Source organism: Elephantulus edwardii, unplaced genomic scaffold (assembly GCF_000299155.1).
Source record: "Elephantulus edwardii isolate Elephantulus edwardi_28Jun2011 unplaced genomic scaffold, EleEdw1.0 scaffold00001, whole genome shotgun sequence".
Lineage (NCBI taxonomy): Eukaryota > Metazoa > Chordata > Mammalia > Macroscelidea > Macroscelididae > Elephantulus > Elephantulus edwardii.
In genome coordinates, this window is record NW_006399751.1 from 13,100,224 (window position 1) to 13,122,150 (window position 21,927).

Below are 21,927 nucleotides of genomic sequence, written 5' to 3' on the forward strand. Positions count from 1 at the left end.
GCTGAATCAACAAGTCTAAGGCTGTTTTACACTTGGATTCTATCTTCGTTCATTACAGGAAATCACAGGCAGGTGGCTTTAAAGAACAGAAATTTATTTTCACACTGTTCAGCAGGCTGGAAGCTTAAGGATGTGGCTCTGCTAGCAGGGAATGTCCTCCTTTATCTATTCCAGCTTCTCCCTTACTCTCATTCATTGCCACTGAATTGGAACCAACTCACAGCTGACTCTCCAACTGGTTTTCAGAGGCTATATCTTTCTTGCATGAGAATAGATTGCCCATCTTTGGCCTGTGGAGCCCCTGGTGAATTCAAACCACCTGACTTTAGGTTGGCAGCACAACTCCTTACCTGTACAGGACACTAAACAATTCTTGTAGTTACTGAACTTGTAGTCTCAGCAGCCTCACTCTTGATTAAATAGTTTCTATGTTTCTAGTATGTATTTCTGTGTCAAATCTTATCTTTTTATAATGCATAAGCAAGAAACTGCACTGCAATCCTGAAGGCACACAGTTTCGAGGCCACCAGCTGCTCCACGAGAGGATAGGCAATCTCCTCCAAGGTGATTATCTGCCTCTGAAAACGTGCTGGAGGGTCAGTTATGGGTCAGTTCCGACTCGACAGAACTCAACAACAAGTAGGACATAGCCAGCATCGGTAAAGATCTCAATATAACAAAAAATATTCTATTCCAAACTGGATTATATCCACCAGTATATTAATTAGGATTTCTATTTATACTTTGATATGATAAAAATTTAGTGGGTTTTCAGAGGTAGTACTTTACACAGAAGGAGACTGTCTATCCTTCTCTCAAAGAGCAGCTGGTAGATTAGAACCACATGCCTTTGGGATTGCAGTCCAGTTTCTTACCACTAGGTCACCTGAGCTCCCACATCTATCTTGCTAACAGATTCTAATTATATTCTTTAGGGTTGGCAGCCCACCTTGTCACTGCTAGGTCACGAAAGCTGCCTTACTCTATCAGAGCAGCCTAGCCTACCAAAAGGGCCTACTATCTGGTATCTTCTAGACATCCTGAACTGAAATGATCTTATATGTGCCCAGCTCTTTCTCTTCTTTCCCAAAGTAATTTTTTGGACAGGATTCTCTTCCTGTTTTGTATCCATCTACCTTTCTTATCACAATTTCTACCACTTTGAATAAGTCTGAGACGCAATTACTATAATTAGAACTGAATTAAAAACAGATTATAGTATGGAAAATATGCAAATTTTCAATTGGTTCTTTTTTGCTTCAGATTCAAATACCTAGTGTCTCGAGAACATTCTGTGAGTGTGAGATTTAAATTCCTTTGTTTAGAACTATGGTGCACTGGTGGCATCGTCTGTGGGGAATTGTGCTAATAACCTCCTTATTCTCTCTCTCTCTCTGGAAGCTTTTGGATTCTGGAACTGAGTAAATGTATATTCTTTCCTAACTTTACGGTGAGATGTGTTAACATAGTGACTGCAACAATGAACTTAAGTATGGTGGCGCTACTGAAGATGGGACAGGGCATGATTTTGATCATGAGTCTAAAAGGTGGAGTTGACAGCACTAATAACAATTTGCTGACAATGCAATGGTTTTCAGAAAGTAAATATGCCTAGCATCTTCTTAGTCTTAGGATTTCAGAACATTCAATCTATTTTCGTGGAGGTCAGACCTCCAATACCAACAAACATATAATAACACTAAGAGTTATCTATTTTGATAAAAGGCATTGATTCTCCAAACTTGCTGTGGTCAAACAAATACCACCAAACCTGTAGTAACACTAAGAGTTGTCTATTTTAATAAAAGGCATTGATTCTCCAACTTGCTGCTGTCAAACAAACAAACAAAGAACCAAGAACCAAACCAAAACTTGTGTTTACTACTTATTTCTGCTGGCTGGATCTGAAACAAATTCGGCATTCTTTTTATCTCAAGAGTGGAATCAACCTCCTAAACAACATGATTCTGGAAACTCTACGAACTTTGATAAATGACAATAGTTATAGAAAGGCTTCAGGCCTTTTGTTTATGGCGTCGCTATGAGTCGTGCTCAACTCGATGACAATCAACAACAACATCTTGTTTAATCTGTTCCTCATCTGTGTTAATAATAGTTCCTCATAGATAGCAAGGAAGAAAAATGAAGAATTAGATGTTTAACATTTCTAAGAGAATACTTGAGGTGCATCGGAAACTGGGTAGGAACTCTGTGGGAAGATTTTTACTCCTGCTATTGCTATCCAACAGATGCACTACCTGGAGAGCGTTATGCTAGGTAAACTAACTCAGCCTCATAAGGACAAATACTGTATAACCACTGTTGTGAAAATGGAAGGTTAACTAGTAAAACATGTAAGGGACCAAAGGGGGAAGAGGTGATGATGGGAAAGAGTGAAATCACAGGGTTGGTGGGTGAAAAGAGAGGGTGAAGGAAATGGGAAGGATCTTGTGAGAACCTGAAAAGACAAGGTAATGATAGACGAGGCCCAATGGTGATTAATTTCATAAAGCATAATGCATGGGAACGATTATATGAAACAGAATATGAACGGAAAGAGTGTGAAACACTATGCATAGGAACTTTAAAAGCGAACTCATACAGAATAAAAGAAAAAGAGATGCACATTATAGAAGGTATTTATTGTTGTTACGTACTTTCAGGTTGAAACTGACTCCTAAGTGGCCCTCCAGCAGGTTTTGGTTGGGCTTTTTTATTTTGTTTTTTGGTGTTTGTGTTTTTTTGTTTTGTTTGGTTTTTTGGTGTTTTCACTCTAGGCAGTTAATTGCTCAAGTGCCTGCTCAGCTTTCTCCTCGGGAACAGCAGGATTCAAACCACACACCTATGGGTTAACAATGCAACTCCTTGCCACTAAGCTACTAGTATTCCCTGTAGAAAGGATAAAGCGAGCGAAAGAGAGTAAGTGCAGAAATACTGGTATCAGCAAACAAGATCCACTGAAAAAGTAGTAGGACCAGTAAAATACAGTATCATCTTTAAAAAAACAGTTTAAAAGAAAGCTCAAAACCCCAAACCCCAACCATCAGGTTGATTCCAACTCTTAACAATTCTCCATCTAACTCCAAGGTTATAAATCTTTACAGGAAAATACAGAAACAAGGCTACACGTTCATAAAACACAGAATTATATCACCATTTTGGACAGGCAAAACCTGACTGCATTCTTTATTACCTACCAGTGGGACTCATTTTATCACGATCTAATTATTGATACAGTGAAATGTGGGCCATTTATCACAAATATGTAAATGATTATTTACCTGGTTTAAGAATACAATGATGCTTGTAAATCATTTGAGAAAGAATACTGCTTAAAATGGTTAATATATTGACATGTTGCTTAACATCCATAGACATTAAATAGTAGATTATGTGATTTGGGCATTGGATGAAAACCATATTTTATACAGGCATTCTCTGGATTAGAAATGAGTTCTTTTCTTAAATCTGTCTTCTTATTGTTACTGTGCACCACTGAGTCGGAACCAACTCAGCGATGACCCTCCAGCACGCTTTCAGAGGCAGTAAATCAAATCGGAGGAGAGGGCCCATCCTTCATCCATGGAGTAGCTGTCTGATTTGCACCACACGCCTTTGAGGTTACTGGACAGTTCCTTACCACCAGGCTACCATAGCACCCAAATCTATCTTACAAGGTCAAGTTCCCATGCAATTTGGAATAGTTTAGTGTGGTATTTGATATCACTTAATCAAATCTATCTAGTAACTAGTGTCCTTTCATATGCATAATAAAACTTAAAGAAACCCAGTACATTCAAAGACCTCTGCATAATAATCTAATAATAGTAATAATCATAATGTTTGATGTGCATTTTCTGTTACAAATCATGGTGTGATGTATTGGGCATCTCTAATATAATAGATTTTACTGGAGACCCTGGACGTGTGTGTGTGTATGTATGTACATGTTGTCCAAAGAGACATTGGGGGCATAACTACAGTTTAAAATAAAAATGTACTTAAAGGAAGCTTTTTCGAAAACTGGAGGAAAAAGAAAGTCCCTAGTGAACATCACTATATTAAGATAATTTGACATCTAAAAAGAGAAAGAAAAAAATTCTCCTAGCCTTTGGCAGCCTGTATTTGTACCGGTTTTGCTTGACTGCTTGGTACACCGCTACTAGGTCACAGGTGGAAGACATTGAGGACCATTATACAACGTAAATGTTTATAATGTATCATAATTACTGGCACACCTGTGGTAAACACCTTTGTAAGGTTCAGCTGCAAAGATGCTGAAAATCCTCAAGAGTGACAGCAAGACATGAAAAGCGCTCTCTCATTTTTTTTTAACCTCCTGTTGGATCAGATCTAATTTACATGCTTTGTGATTTAGACTGGTCACTTTCAAGGCCATGAAGTGGAAGTGTGTCTTTAATATCTTTTGTTTCTCTACCCCTCTAACTCTCAGTATTAGGTATCCTGGGACCATGTAATTTTGTATTTTTTTTCCTTTCTAAAAAAATAGGTGATTATGCTCTTCCTAATGTTTAAAATACATATTTACATATATATGTATGTCAATACATATATGCTCTTGTTGCTGTGTATCAGTGAGTCAGAACCGACCCATAGCTGACCCTGTGGCAGGTTTTCAGAGGCAGTTAATCACATGGAAGGAGATTGTCCATCCTTCTCCCATGGAAGCTGGTAGCCTTGAACCACGTATCTTCAGGTTTGCAGTGCAGCTTCTTGCCACTAAGCCATCAGTAGATAGATGATAGATAGATAGATAGATAGATAGATAGATAGATAGATAGATAGATAGATAGATATAGATGTATTTTAGGTAAAAGTTTTATGATCAATTTGTATATTGTTCCATGACAATGGTTACAGTTATCTCAGCATTTCTATTACTCCCATTCTGTTTCTTCTATTTCCATGTATCTAGATGTTCTATCCCTACTAACCTTCCTAGCTTTGATTTTGAGTATATTATGGCCATTTGATCCCATAATAGTTAATTGTTTAAGGGAACACATTTCATATGAATGGTGTTGTTTACCTGTCTAAAACATGGCCTCTAGAATGAGAGTTCCAGTGAAAAAAGAATTGTGCTGCCACCCCAAAGGCAGGTGGTTCAAAGCTGGGACTTCTCCTCCCATGAGATTTACAATTTCTGAAAAATCCACTTATAAGTCAATTCCTACTCAAGGGCTATAGAGTGAGAAAGGGTATCAGTGTCAAGTTCAAAGAGTATATTAGGGTAATAGCCTTGAGGGTTCCTGTGGTCTCTACTGTCCAGTGAGTCTTCCTTTTATATGTAATTTTACTTTTGTTCTATGTTTTTCTCATTCTGTATAGATGCTTCTATTTTAGGCCTAGTCAGAATGGTAGTCTGGAGCCCATCTAATTATTATGGCCTCAGGGCAGGAGGAGTCATGATTTGTGTGCACTGTTAGTTCTGAGAACCACTTCTTTCTTTGTCTTGTTTTCCTCCATTTCCTTTTGCTCCAGACAAGTAGAGATCATTGACTCTCAGATGGGCACGTTATAACTTGCCAGACTTTGGTTCTCACAAAACTAACAGGCAGATCATCACCTTTAATCAACATGGGCATGTTTTATAGGAGCTCTGGTGGCTTAGCGGTAAGGAGTTTGGCTGTTTGGCTGCCAATCTAAAGGCACACAGTTCAAATCCACCAGTTGTTCAGAGGCAGAGAAGTGAGCAATCTCCTCCCATGCAATTTGCTGCCTCTGAAAACTCCTGGGATTATCAGCTATGCATTAGTTTTGACTTGATAATACAGAACAACAACCAACTTCTATGCATTTTGACATCGTCAACTAATCCTATGAGGCTTTTAAATGAATCTAGAAAGTCGCCATAGAAGTCCCCTTTTATACACTTTACTAAATATCTTCTTCTTGTTGTTAAATGCTGTGGAGTCAGAAATGACTTACAGCTGATCTTCCAGTGAGTTTTTGGAAACAATAAATTGCATGAGAGAAGACTGCTCATCTATCTCTCATAGAGTAGCTGGTGGATTTGAACTGCGTGCCTTTGGGTGGACAGCATAACTCCTATACCACTAAGCCACCAGAGCTTTACCTCTATATCTATCTATCTATCTATCTATCTATCTATCTATCTATCTATCTATCTCTCTCTCTCTCTCTCACACAAACATGCATATGTCTACGGATTTATGGGCGTGCACTCACCTATGCTTTCCTATACACATATAAGCATATATAAACCTATATATCTACCTATATAAACTTATTGTTGTTGTTGCAAAAACATATAGATTTTGATTGTTATTTCAATTGTTTCAAAATTTTTCATGTCACAGCACTCATTGAAATTGCCCTTTTCTGCTTGCTTGTGAATTTTTTTTCTTTTTGGTGTCTTCATTTACCTTGGTTAAGTTTTATAGACTTTGCCTGTATTAGATACTGTCTTTTCCATCATAAAAAAGAGAACAGTGTCCTCCAGAAAGTGATTTCCCTTTCCTCCCCCTCCCTGGTAACTATCAAAGTCATTCTCATGCATAGCAACCCTACACACAATAGAACAAAGGCCCCTCAATCCTAAACTGTCTGCACAATCTTGGTTGTGCTTACGCCCACTGTTGCTGCAGTCACTGTGTGGACTCATCTCAGTGAGAGACTTCCACATTTTCTCTGACAATCTGCTTTTCCAAGCACAATGTATTGTTTCCAGAACTAACCTTCAATTTCCTCCTTTTTGGGTTTCATTATTGGTGTTGTTATTTGAATAACAGTTGCATTAATTGGTCTTCCTTGTATGTATACAGATAGTGTGCTGTTGCTAGCAGCATTATACTTCAAGATGGATCTTGAAATGGTCTTTTGACTAAGAACATAACCTCATTTTTCCTCACTTTTTTATTCCCAGGGTAGTTGATCACATTGTCTGAGTCAAACATCAAAATAGTAGAAAGTATAGACACAAACATGTTAACCCAACATCTCACCATTAGAAAAAGAAGAGCAATAAACCTCACAACCTGTAGAAGAAATGAATTATATATGAATGAAACACACATATACACACACACAAATGGCAATGCTATCAAAAGCACTCTACAAACTGGATGCAATTGCAATTTAGATCTCAGCACCATTATCCAGAGATGAAATAAGCATTCAGTAACTTTATTGACAATGGAGACTGCAAAATCTTCTACATAGCAACAGTATTAGAAACAGTGTGATACTGCCATAGCTGCTGATCCATTGACCAGTAAAATGTAATCAAGAACCCAGAAATCATTCCATCCACCTTGGTCAACTGATCTTTGATAAGGAAATGAAACTCATTAAGTGAGGACAAGGCAGTCCCTTTAGCAAATTGTGATGGCAAAATGTGGTATCTCAGTGTGGAAAATAGAAACAAAATACATACCTCACACCATATAAAGACATTAACTCAAGATGAATCAAGGATCTAGCTGTTGTTGTTGTTAGGTGTCATTGAATGGAGTACTACTCATAGTGAACCTATGGACAACAGATCTGAATATTGTCCCATCCTGTGCCATCCTCACAATCTCTTACATTGTTGAGTCTACTGTTGCAGTCTTTTGTCAATCCAATTATTTGAGGGTCTTCCTTTTGCTGAACTCTTACCTTTCCAAGCATGATGCCCCTCTCCAAGGATTAGCCTTTCTCCTAGCAACATGCCAAAAGTATGCGAGACTGAGTTTATCATCTTTGACTCCAAAGAGCACTCTGGCTATACGTTCTCCAAGACACCTCTCAAGGTTCTTTTGTCACTTGATTCAATACTCTTCTCCAACACAACACAAGGCCTCATTTTCTCTCATCCTTAGTCATCACCACATGTACAGCAAATAACTGGAAAGACCATGACCTGACTCAAACATACCACACACCTCGAAATTACATAATTGCCCCTCAGGAATTAGAAAAGATCTCTGAATGAAGACTTCCTCTGTGCAGTACATCTCCTGATCTCCTGACTGCTGTTAGCAAGGGTGTCACATGTGGATCCATATAAGAAGTCATTGATAGTTTCACTCTTCTTTTTTTGATCTATCATGATGTTTATAGGTCCAGTGGTGAGAATTTTTATTTTCTTGACATTGAGATGCAATCTGTATTGAAGGATGTACTCTTTGATCTTCTGTAGCAAGTATATCAAGTTTTCCTCACTTTCAGCAAAAAAGGCATAACGTAGGTTGTTGATGAGTCTTCCTCTTAGTCTGATGTCACAGTCTTGGCTTCATAGAATCCAGTTTCTTGAATGATTTGCCCAGCATATAGGTTGAACAGATATGGAGAAAGCTTACAACCCTGAAACACGCCTTTCTTAATTTTAAAACTTGTAGCATTCCCTTGCTGTGTTTGCACAACAGTCGCTTGGTCTAGGTTTACATATGGCCTGAGCCATATGTAAGTGTTCTGGGATTCCCATTCTTCTCATTGTTATCCATTATTTGTCATGATTCACACAGTCAAACGTCTTTGCCTAGTCAATAAAGCACTACAGAAATTCTTCTGTTTTCAACCAGTATCTATACTCTTTTGAAGTGGTTTTTTAATTGCTACAAATTGATATCAAAACTTTTGCTGTATCTCAAGGTTGTGTTATGCAGTGTTTCTTCATTATTTGTTTTGAGATTATTTTTCATTTTTTTATTCTATTACCCAGTATTGTTCAAGTGTTGTTCTGTTTAGTTTTCAAATACATCTTTCCCCCCTTGAGCTTCCTGTTTCTGTTATTAATTTTGTAGCACAGAGGTCTGAGAAAATGATCTATAGTATTTAAAAGGTTGTTTTCAATTTATTAAGGCTTCCTTTGTGATACATACATACATACATATATATATATACATACATATACATATACATATACATATACATGTACATGTACATATATATATAGTATATTCTGGAGCATGTTCCATATGCACTGGTGAAGACTATTATATATTAAGCTCATGTTGAATGGAGTAGGCTGACTGACTGGTACATGTCACAGGGGCTTCCAAGATGAGAGAGTCAATGGTCGCCAGGGCTTCTGGAACACTGCACCTGCATGAGGCTGGTTGGCTGGAGGATGGTGTTGGCACAGAGTGGCATTGGCTTCAGTGTATGTAATATGCATTTGTTTCCAAATCTGTTAAAATTTGAGTTGTATACTTTACATTCAGTATATGGATAATCAGGATGGGCGTGTTGGAGGCAATGAGATTGGCACAGGACAGAGCAGAGTTTTTAGGGCTGTTGTACATAGGGTCGCTATGAGTCGCAAGCGACTTGATGGCACATAACAACAAAAACAACATGTACATAATATTTATAAAAAAGAATACTTATAATTAGTTAGGAAACATATAAATAAAAACATTGTCATAAATAAAATGATAAAAAGTTTTTAATAGATCGACTTCTACTTAGCTGCAAATGGAAATTACTCTTAATTTTAAAATTGTACTTTAATTCCACATAAAAGCCAAATAATAATAGTGACACAATTATAACTAATCTTTATGGTTGAATTGTTATTAATTTGTATTATATTTTTTTAGGTGTAGGCTGAAAAGTCAGAGAAGACATTTTTATCAGGCAATAAAGCACTGGTCTGTCAATCTGCTGTACTGAAGTAACTTGGGGTTACTGTGATGCTGAATTTTGTGCTACTCATGTGTTAAACGCAGTAATGGTTACCCATAATAGAAAATGTTTGGTGGAGCTCTCAGGTTGATTCAGGTTTGGAAGCAGGAGTGGCAGCTACTTCCTAAACCACATGCTTCTGGAAACTCTAAGAACACTGAGAAATGACGATAGTTATAGGCAGGGTTCTGGCCTTTTGTTCATAGGATCGCTATGAGTCGTGCTCAACTTGATGGCACTTAACATCAACGTGTAGGTATTATCATAATAGGCTCTCTTATTCTCTTGATATTTTACACATTATATACTGGTCTTCCTTCTATCTTATGGTAATTCTTGCCAGGAAGCCTATTTTATCAGAGATTAAATAGGAATAGCTGGGTCCTATGGAATTTCTATGCTCAGCTTTCTGAGGAAACGCCAAACTGCCTTCCAGAGTGGCTATACCATTTTACAATCTCACCAACAGTGTTGAAACATGTTTACATTGGGTGGTTATTCTTTGTTTTTTCCAATTGCTTTTCCGTGATGCTGCCTTCTTCAGAGCCAAGTTCATGATAGGAGACAAAAAGAATATCAGAGCAATTCACCACAGTGATGTTTCTTGATTACTTAGGTCCTAAACCAATATGACTTCTTTCCCCACTTTCCAGAATATTCTTATGTTTGCTTTTTACATAAAATATGGTATTACACTTTCTCACGCTCCTCTCCTTTTGTAAAATGAAAATAAAATATCTGCCTGTGTAATTCTTGTCAAAAGGGTATTATGGTCATGACAAGAGTCCAGAATGAAGGTTGCATAGTGGAGTGTACTGGGGGGTTTGGGGGAGGGTTGTATACCTATGAAGGAATTTTACTTTTCAAAGAGAAGTGCGAACTGGGGGGCAGGACTAGGCAGGGAGAAAAATGCAACAATGAATGAATGGAAATCCAAAATCTCTGTAAATATTCATTAAAATGAATAAAATTTTAAAAAAGAAAAATCTAACAACAAAAAAGTAAACAAAAGCATACGCTTTTAACCACAGTGACTCATTCATAACGTTTTAAAAACGATAGATACAACTGTTTTGATTACTCAAAGACATAAAATAATATTTTTTCTGAATAAAAGCCATGCTATATTTAATTGTCATATTTTGCAAATACCACAAAAAGCTATTATCTGTACCACAAGACAGTGCTTGTATGATAGATAGCTGTGAAATTTATACGGTAACCTCGAGTCAGACCTACACAGGGTTATCACCAGCAGAACGTTAGAGCCCAAACCAAATTATAATTACACATTTTAGAGTCCACCAAAAATTACAGTCTGAGGATCAGAGCAAAGCAAGACAGCTCATACATTTCATCTTGTGATAAATGACTTCGTCTTTAGAGGATTTCACCACAGCTTTGAAAACGCATTATATTATGGCAGAAAGGGAAATGTCAAAACTGTTTCCCGGATTTGAGGAGAAAACGTTTCACATCGTATGTCTTGATCAAACTGTCTTTATAATTTTTCTTTTTTCGGCTAACTAGAGGTGAACTCTTTATTTACTATATTGAATTTTTAGTCTGATTTTGCTGTGGAATATGCTAGACTACAAAAGTCAAGATTTCTCTGAAGAATAGGTACCAGGAAAAGCTCAAAGATAAAAAATCATCAGAGAAGACGGCATAAACGAGAAGCTGTCCAAAAGCATTTCCTCCCAACACACCCTTCCTTACATTATGTGTCCTTCCCCTCATTAACCATCAGGAGTTTACTATGCTGTTGAGATTGTCAACTCTGTTTTCCAGATGAGGCTGGGACTTCCGTTCAGGTCTTCTGCCTTTGAGTTCTAGGTAGATGTTTTCTAGTATGATCTACTCCCTTCCTGAGCTGTTCTCTTTTCAGTATTTAAGTTTTGGACCAAATGCCCCATCAGCCAAAGCAATAATGCTTTCAAAAGATTTTCAAAGGAGCACACTGCATCCTTGTGGCCAGCACGGTAAACAGCAGAAACCAAAACTTGGAATTTGAAGGGAAGTTGGCACTTAACTTGATATATAGGAGCTATTTTGCGAGTACTTGAAATATATTGACCCTGCTCTAAAATTTTAGAGACTAGTAGAAAAGACAGCTTCTCTATATGAGATTAAGTCTTTACCCACTTTTTTTTCTGTTTAGGTATGTGTATGCATTTTGTAAAGCTTTTATTTTTTTTTTTTAACATCACCAATGTATTGTAGCCCATCCGTGTTGCACTGCTAATTCAAAGGGCATGTCTCTTAAGTAGTTGAAAGGAAGGAGGAAGATGGTCATTCTCTTCCCGTGGTATTTTCAGCCTGGGAAACCCAGTGGAAGTTCAACTAGAAGTCGCTGCGAACAGTGTGGCAGAGGTTTTGGTTTGTATGTAAACAAACAGAGCAAAATCCTTTATATGTATGATGACATTTAATGATCACACTGGCCTTATAAAATCAGCGCTATTAATTACCATCCATTTCCATCACCATCCCTCATTCTGAGGCAGTTGAGTCGCAGATCATAACTGACAAAATATGGAGTCAGGATTCCAGCCTGGGACTAGCAGACACCATAGCCAAGAATATTAATGACATTGCTAAAATTCTGGTATTCATTTTCTCTTTCTTCTTAGTAAGAAGACTAAAGACAACACAGTTATTTGAAATTCTAATAATATTAATCAAGGATTTGCTCACATATTTGATGAAATTGACTATTGATGGTATCTCTTTAGCATCAATTCTCATGTAAATATGCAGATCATAACAAGCCCAACCCAAGCCAAGGTGTGGGCTCTCTGAAGCCCTTATATGTGCCTCCAAGGAATTTTTAAACTATTTCTCTGGCCTGACAGTTCTGGTGATTCATAGTGAGTTGTGCTGCTAACCCAAAGGTTACATGTCTCTGAAGTCACAATACACCACAGGAGAAGCTGAAATACCATGTTGTTGTTAGAGCTGCAGTTGACTTGACTATGACTCATAAGTGACCCTGTGAACATTGGCAATGGAAAGAATTTATAACCACTGTAAAAAAGGAATAGGTTAATGACATAGTTCATTAAAGAAATATGTTGAAAAGAACCTCTCTAAAATGCTAAAGAGCAAGGAGATCACTCTGAAGACTAAGGTGCCCCTGACTTAATCTTTAATACTTTCAATCACACATGGAAATAGAGCAGCGAGTAAGGAAGATCAAAGATCTTTGAATTGTTGTGTTGGTAAAGAATTTGAAATTCACTATGGACTACCATGAGAACAAACAAATGTATCTTGGAGGAAATGCTGCTAGAATGTTCCTTAGAAGTGAAGATGATGACTAAACCTCTTGAGGACGATATCATACTTGGTAAAATAAGGCAAACAGAGGAAGACCTTCAACAAGATGGATTGACACAACGAATGCAACAATGAACTCAAGAACAACAGAGACTGAGGATGGCAAATCACCTAGCAGGGTGTTTTCCTCTTACAGATAGAGTCGTGTGGTACTCCGTCGTGAGAATGTACCATAATTTCTCAATCCATTCATTTGAGGATGGACATTTTGGCTCTTTTTATTCTCTTGCTACTATAACTAATGGTGCTATGAACATAAGTGTACATATCTCTCTGTTTGAGTCTCAGTTCTATTTTTCTCGGGATATAATCCTACCAGTGGAATAAAAGGGTCATAAGAGATTTCAGCTTTTTGAAGAAACACCAAACTGCCTTCCAGAATGGTTGTACCATTTTACAATTTCAACATTGCATGAGAGTTCCAATCTCTTCATGTCCTTTCCAACAACAATTGCTTGCTGTCCAGTCAAACTTTACTACAGCTTCTGGGGTGAGATGTTATCTCATTGCCATTCTGATGTGCATCTCTTTATTGCCAGTGATTTTGAGCATTTCTTCATGTGACTGTTGGGGCAACTGGCAAGGTTATTTGGAAAGAAAAAGACTTCAAATTAGCAAAGCACTTTGGAAAAAAAAATTAAATGAGTCTCTCAGCACTCCCTTACCTCAAAGCCTACTACATACCTATGAGAACCAAAACAGCATGGTACTGGTACAGTGCAGAAACATAGACCAATGAAACAGAGTTGAGAATCCGGAATTTAATCCATCGACTGATGGTCAACTGGTATTTGACAAGAAAACAAAACTTATGAAATGGGAAAACAACAATCTTTTTCAGCAAATGATGCTGGCAAAACTGGACATCTGCCTCCAGAAAGCTGAAGGAGGAAATATATCTCACACCATACCCAAAAATCAACTTGAAGTGAATCAGAGACCTAGGGGTAAAGCCCAAACCATGAAGATCATAGAGACAAAATGGAATCAAACTTAGAAGCTCAAGCCTATGGTATATATAGGTGAGCAAGTATAGCTAGAAATGCACAATCAGCAGAGAACAAAATTGATGAATGGGATCTTTTAAAAATTAAGTTCCTGTGTGCTTCAAAAACTTTTTCCAGTAGGGTAACAAGAAAACCTACAGATTGGGAAAAACATATAGCAATAACATCTTAGACAAGGGTCTCATAATTAAAATTTACAAAATACTATAGGGACTCCATAAAGAAAAGACTGGTAACGCAATCACAAAATGGGTAAAAGATATGGGAAAATTTTTCACCAAATGCCAACAGACATGTGAAAAATTGCTTTGTCTTTTAGAGCTGTTCTTTGCAATCATCTATTTAATACTCTCCATCAGTTCTTCCTTTCATGTTAGCATTTGTTTGTTCTAGAAAAACACTAAGCATCTCTCCTAAAACTATTTTGGTCATTTATTTATTTCCTGAGTTTTTAGTGACATTTGGCTTCTTCAGAAATTATATTCTTACTGTCATCCCGAAACTCACTTGATCTTCTCTCACTACCATTCAATGCATCATATCTCTTCTTGAGATAGTCTCTCCTTTCAGGTAGTATATACATACTCAGGGAGTTCTGAGGCCTACTGGCAAGAAACTGAACTGCAACCTCAAGGCACGTAGTTTGAGGCCACCACCTGCTCCGTGGGAGAAGGATGGGCTATCTTCTCCCATGAGATTAACTGCTTCTGAAAACCCGACGGAGGGTCAGCGTTGGGTTGGTTACGGCTCTATGGTACACAACAACACGTACATTCTCAGGGACATATTTTGACTCTTGTGTATTTGTTTTTATTTTCTTCATCTTTTACTTCAACTTGCATAGAGGTCTACTGTACAATTGGGACCCTAGCTTTGCTTTGTCTGATGACATTGAACTTCCTTATTACCTCTTTCTATGGATGTGGTTCACTTGACTGCTGGGCATTCTATATGCTTGGTCCGTTCTCTGAGTATGTATAGTCACTGATCTTGTTTTTGAGAAAAGGTAATTGCAATGAATAAGCAGATGGTAATACAAAACCCTATCTTGCAATCTCTGGTGTCATTTTTAGCACTGGAATAATATTTTCTCACTACTGATCATCCTTCTTTGTTTATAGCTTTCACATTGCAATCACCATTAGCAATCAATACATTTGGTAGCATGCCAATCAATTTTTGGTTATAGATTTTTCTAGTAAATCCTTCATTTCTTCATCTTTATCTTTAGTGAGTAATAGTCAAATGAACAAGTCTTCCTTTATGTGTATGAAAACGATCCTATTGTTGACAGCACTATGCTGCAGGACAGATAGGGAAATATTCTAACAATCAGTGTGATATTACTTCTCTTCAGTTTCTCATTCCTGCTATAGTAGACTATGTGATGTACTGTACGGTTGGAAGCGACCCATAGCAGACCCTTCATCACACTTAAATAGGTTGGGGGGAGATTGTTCATCTTTCTTCCTTGGAGCAGCCGGTAGATTCGAACTGTGTGTCTTCAGGTTGACAGTGTAGCTTCTTACCACTAGACCATCAGAGCTCCCTAATAGATTCAAAATGGCCAATACCAGTCCAATTCAATTAGCTAATGCCTAAGATATTGATCTTTACATGGTCGCCTTCATTTTCTTAAATTTCTAGTCTTACCATATTAATACTTTGTACGTTTTACATTCCAATTTTTAATGTATGTTCACAGTTGTCCTCTTCACTTTGTGAGTCATGCCACAGTAGCAAATAAAGTAAATTAAGGTGGTGGTGGTCATTGTTAAGTGCCATTGAGTCACAGTCGACTCATAACGACCCAATGAATTAACGACCTGAACATTTGTATAACTTTCATTGTTTCTCCACATTCTTAGAGTTTCTGGAGGCAAGCTATTTCAGAAGTGGATGCCACTCCTGCTTCCACTGCTTGTACTGAAGGTTTTGTTCCACCCAGGTCTGAAGAGGCAGCTCTTCCCTAGCTGTATTTTGATTATATTCTAACCTAGAGGGCTTATCCTTTGACATTACACTAGGTAAAGTTCCACTGCTTTTCATAAGGTTTTCACAGGTTAACTATCACAGAAATAGACCACCAATCCTGCTTCCTAGTCTGTCTTGGTCTAGAAGTTCCCCTGAAATCTGTCCACGAGAAGTGGCTGACCCTATCGGCATTTGAACTACTGGTGGCATCACAGCAAAAATGAACATGCAAACAATGCCAGTAAGACAAAATGACAGATTAGTATTGACTTTTAGGAACTAGACATTTTGAAATTTAAAAAGAAAGCCAAAACACTACAGTCCTCTTGTAAATGAAAACATAAATCTATACGGACTGTGACTAATTTTTAGGAGAGATTTAAAAAAAAACAACAACCAACCCTGGTGGAGAAGTGGCTTGATTTGTAAAGACGTGCACAGCCAATCCAAAGTAGCTCCAAGTCACCAACTGCTTCAAGGGGGGGAAATGGACAATCTTCTCTTATATGATTTATAGCCTCTGAAAAACTGCTGGAGGGTCAGTTATAGGTTGAATCTGACTTGAGAGCAAAGAGTGACTGAGCGGAAGAGTCGTAGGTTAACTTTCAGGCTGCTGGTCTAAAGGAGCCCTTTCACTATCTTTCATTACCATCAAGTCAGAACCAACATATAGCTGACCCTCCAGCAGGTGTTCAGAGCCGTACCTCACCAGGATTTCTCACCTTTCTTCTAATGAGTGGCTGGTAGATTTGAACCATCTGCTTCTGAGTTTGCAACTCACCTCTTTATCTCCAAGGTCACCAGAGGATAGTCATTCAAATCTACCAGCTGCTCCATTGGAGAAAGAAAACAGTCTGCTTTTATAAAGGTGAACCTAAGCAACATGATACTCTACCAGGTCACTTCCTGTAAGCAGTATCTTTATGGTAGTAAAGTTTGGGTTTGGCTTTGGAATATGTTGTTGTTGATGCTGGTTGCCTTCTAGTCGAGCATGACTCATAGCGACCCTATGAACAAAAGGCCTGAAGCCCCTCTACAACTATCAACATTTATCAAAGTTCATAGAGTTTCCAGAAGCATGTTATTTAGGAGGTGGATGCCACTCCTGGGATGTAGGCATTACAAAAATAAGAGCTGTACGAGTAATGTTGCTAGAGTGAATGCTAATTCAGTGACTTTTTAAAACAGAGAACCAGATCATAGGTTTTAATATTTATAGGATCAGATTGTCAAATCTTTCTGAGGAATTTGAAGCACCACATTTCTGATAAGAGCTTAGTGGTCAACCGTTGCTCGTCCAGAGGTCCTTTTAACCTTAGTATAAGGGATACTTTTTGACACGTTAGGATTCCTAACCCAAAACGCTGTGGTTTCCTGCAGTGATGTTCAAAGATGCTCCTTAAATACTGGCTTTTTCATTATCAATTTTTCATGTAAACACTTTGCTTGTTCTGATTTAATGAAGCCATTCAGTGCTTTCTTAATACTATTGAAATCTTCTCCCCCAGGACTCATTTGGTAGCTTAACATATCTGTGATTCATTTGCATTTGCTAATTCAGAGAGTCATGAGAGTGTTTCCTAAGCTCACACTAAATCCCTGCTATGAAGCCCTGGGGATACAGTAGTAAATAAGGCAAATGTGGTCCTTGCCTTCAGTGAGCTTGAAATCCACTTGTAACAACAGATTTTCTTTCAGGAAATAATTAAAGAAGTGTGAATTCAACAAAGAAGTTCAAGGTATACTGCAAATATAATTTTTTTATAATATAAAATGAACATATGTCCATATTTGTTATAGAATTCATTAATTAATTGGGAAGTCATAAATATTTTTAAATGGCTCATATGAAAATGTGACACAATGAGATTTATACATCCTACCAAACAAACAAACAAAAAAATTATCATTACTATGAAAAGGATTATTTTCAGTGCTTTGGTAAAAAATATTTGCATACTATGTTTTCTACATGTTTGCTTCTATTCTTAGTTAGCTATGAAATTATCTAGTCAATCAATTTGATAAAAGATACCACTTAATCCAAAGTACTAATGAACTGAATAAAACTCAGCTTCCACAACTCAGAGAGCAGAAGAACTAACTGGTGCCCGGCTATCATGGCTGAGTGCTAAGAAAGGATCACAGTAAATGGTCCTGGATAGAATGGGTGAGAAACATAAAACAAACAAATTCCTGAAAAACATAAGAAATGGCCAACCTTACTGCCTCAGCAGAAATTAAGAGCCTTTAAGATGATTGCCCTGGTCTTCAAACCTGGAACAAAATTCCCCCCTGTATCTCAATGTTCACCCAAATAGGAGAAAGACATTTATGAAGAACAATAGCACTGGAGCTGTGTTTACTCTTTAAAACTATCAACCATTCAAGATAAAAAGAGCAGGATTTGCTCAGGGACAAAGCTTAGACAGCAAGAAGAAGAGGATAGGAGTGTTAATGGTTGTGGTATCTTGATTATTTTCATCAGCACTCCAATTCAAAGACATTGATTCTTCTTTCATCATTGTTACTCATTGTCTGACTTTCAGATGCATAGAAAGTAATTGAAATTATCACTTGAATCACATGCATTTCAGTTTTTAAATGGAAGTCCTTGTTCTCTCTTGACAGTGGTTTTCTCCAACACAACACGTCTTTTGCTTCCTTGACTCCTGGGTGTTGATTGTGAATCCAGGCAAAATGAAATCACTGACAATTTCAATCTTTTCTCCATCTATCACGATGTTGCCTGTTGGTCCAGCAGTGAGGAGTCTGGTTTTCTTGATGATGAGATATAATTCATATTTAAGGCTTTATACAGTCTTTGATCTTCTATAGTAAGTGTTCTAGCTCAATGGATAACAAAGGAACATTTTTTAGATATTGTCGACGGCACATAACAACAACAACAACAACAACCAGAAGATGAGTCCTTTAGGTTAAGAAGCACTGAAAACTTGAGAAGAAACAGCTGCAGTCTTCTATTAATAATCAAAATATGGAATGTAAAAAGTGTGAATCTAGGAAAATTAGAAGTTGTCAAAAAAGCAATGGAAGAACAAAGATTGACAATCATAGACATCAATGAGCTGACACAGACTGATAGAGGCCATCTGGAATCAGATAACCATATGATCTTCTATTCTGGGAATGACAGATTGAAGAAGAATGGTGTCAATTTCTGCACCAAAAGAACAGTTCAAGATCTATGCTGCACTACAGGGCTGTGAGTGATAGGATATTATCCAGACATATGCTAGGAAGATCTGTTAATAACACTATTGTTCAAATATACACATCAGCCAAAGATGGGCAAAATTACTTTTACCTATTTTTGAAATTTGAAATTGATTTAACATGTAATCAAGATGCATTACTAACAATTGGTAACTAAAATGCAAAGGAGCTCTGGTGTCCTAGTGGCAAGAAATTGTGCTGCAATCCCAAAGGCACATGGTTCGAGGCTACCAGTTGCTCCATGAGAGAAAGATGGGCACTCTTTCTGAAAACCTGCCAGAGGGTCAGCTATGAGTTGGTTCCGAATCACAGTACAGAACAACAGAAAAACAGAATGCAAAAGTTGGCAACAAAGAAGACATGGGATTTCTCTATATGGCCTTGGTGACAGAAATGAAGCCAGAGATCAGATGTTAGAACTTAAAAATCCAAAAGAGGAAGAAGAGAGGTGCAAAAGGACAGAAAACAGGAAAGGGAGAGAAACACTTGGAAAAGAGTTTGATGGGCAGATGGAGGATGAAAGTACTACGAAAGATCCAATGGGGACCTGATGAAACAGGGTAATAGGTAATAAATCGGCATAGGTCAATGGTGATTCATTGTATAAAATGTATATGAATGATCATATGAAACACAATGTGAATGAAGAAATGTGTGGAACACAAAATATACATGAATGAAACATAATGTATAATGGTTTTGTACACAAATAAATGTATTTTTTTAAAAAAATGTTAAAAAGCACAATAAACTTGGGGCAGATACTCTTAACCGAAGAGAAGAGCATTTCTAGGCATCCTAACTGCTATAGTGCTGCCTAACTTTGTCAACACATTTAACCAGTTACTGTGAATTAAACTCTGACCCACAGTATGTGTTCCTTTCAGTATTAGAGCAGAACTGTGCTCCTTCAGGTCTTCATTGAGATCACCAAGTGTTTCTTTTGAGTTGCATCGGTATGTATAGAACCTTGATTTCTCCACTGGGAGTGCATCAATCATTTGAACCACTCAGTGATTCCTTAAAGAGGAAACATTTCAAAATAATCACCAACTCTAATTGTTTTAAATAAACAATACCCTCTGTGTATTATAGTTGACTTAACATAGAGCTACGTTGTTTGAATGGAAGCATGTATCTATATTTCATTGTTTAGAAAGGATTTGGACTGAAATGTATCTGTGTTCATGCACCATTCATTTGCCCTTTAGCAAATTTAACAACCTAATCTGTACTATCGTAATAAGTAGTGGGGAAACACAACTTAAAAGATATATTAGATCCTATGTTATACCATTTAAAAATTAGCTGTTTATTTGTCTCATCTAGGTAAAGCATGACATTTGAAGCCATAAAAACCAAGAGTTCCCTTCTGGCTTTGTCATTTTCTAGCCGACTGACTGCAGAAATGTCATGTAACCTCACTGAGCCTCAACATCCTCATCTGTAAGAAAGAGATGATAAAATAGGCTTTGTAAAGAATCTGAAGATTGTGTGGTATAATGTATATAAAGACCCTGGAACATGGGCAAAGAGATTAAAGAAAAAGCCTTGACTGCCAGTAGGGATTCAGTGTTTAGGGAAAAATGACGCTTTAGTTCCTTTTTTCTGTCATAATATTTGAGCACTGGATTATAGTGAGGATATAGCAATGGCATCATTTGAATTGACTTGAATTAGGTTACATCAAATTGGGGAAAATCAAGATCACCTGAATTAAATACAAACAACTTCCCCTGGGTACAGTAATATGTACAGGCTATCTTAAAAATACATATTTTCAGCACTTATTAATTTGAAAACCAATTAATATAATATTTGTCTTGATCAAAATTCCAAGGCAACTTGAAGTTCTCTCTCTCTTCTGATGCTTTCTCCAGCTGCATATTAAGCGTCCTTTTCTCTGCGTGCCCACACACGCCTCTAAGGCTGGTATACAGTTTTGTAATTCCAGTGTACACACGTTTCATAGTCGGATCAAAATACGCAAGAGTGTACTTGCTCTGTTATTTCATATAGTAGATCTATCCTTGGTCAACATGAAGTAATTGTTAGGATTCAGAAATGTGAGATTAGAGCTCCTCGTTATCACTGAGAAGTCTCTGAAAAAGAACAGTAATTATTTATTCCAAGGGGAGAGAAATAATGCTGCACCAGCGGTTACAGGTTCAAAGGTAAAATGGTGGCATTTTGCACATGATGATATATTTAGCGCTTCCACAGATTGAATTCTATACTGACATTCAGCACCCCAGCTGTCGGCCACTCACCACTGAACTGCAGCACGGGGGAGACTAAGAGTCAAGGAGACACTCAAGTTCAAACAAAGTGGGTCATGCTTGATGGCCACACAGATCCTCTCTCCCGGAGGCACGGTGCAGTGCTGCTGGTGAATCAGAGACAGAAATGGATTTCTCGTTCTGAAGCATCTAGAGATTACGCTCCAGAGTTGTTTGTGATCAAAATGCCATTATGTAGGCCCTTCATCAGAGCTACTATCAAACAATAGAACAAGTTTTCTCTGCTCTTAATAGGATTAATTGTGCGACTTGAATAAATTATTTAGAATATTTCAAACATTTAATTCTCAAGATAATGATGCTTTATAATTGGCTGGTACTTTTAGCAATGAAACTTGCTTTAGTCTTAAAAAGTATTAAATCAATTAACATATTTCTTTCCATTCCATGGTTATTATACACTAATTTATATATATATT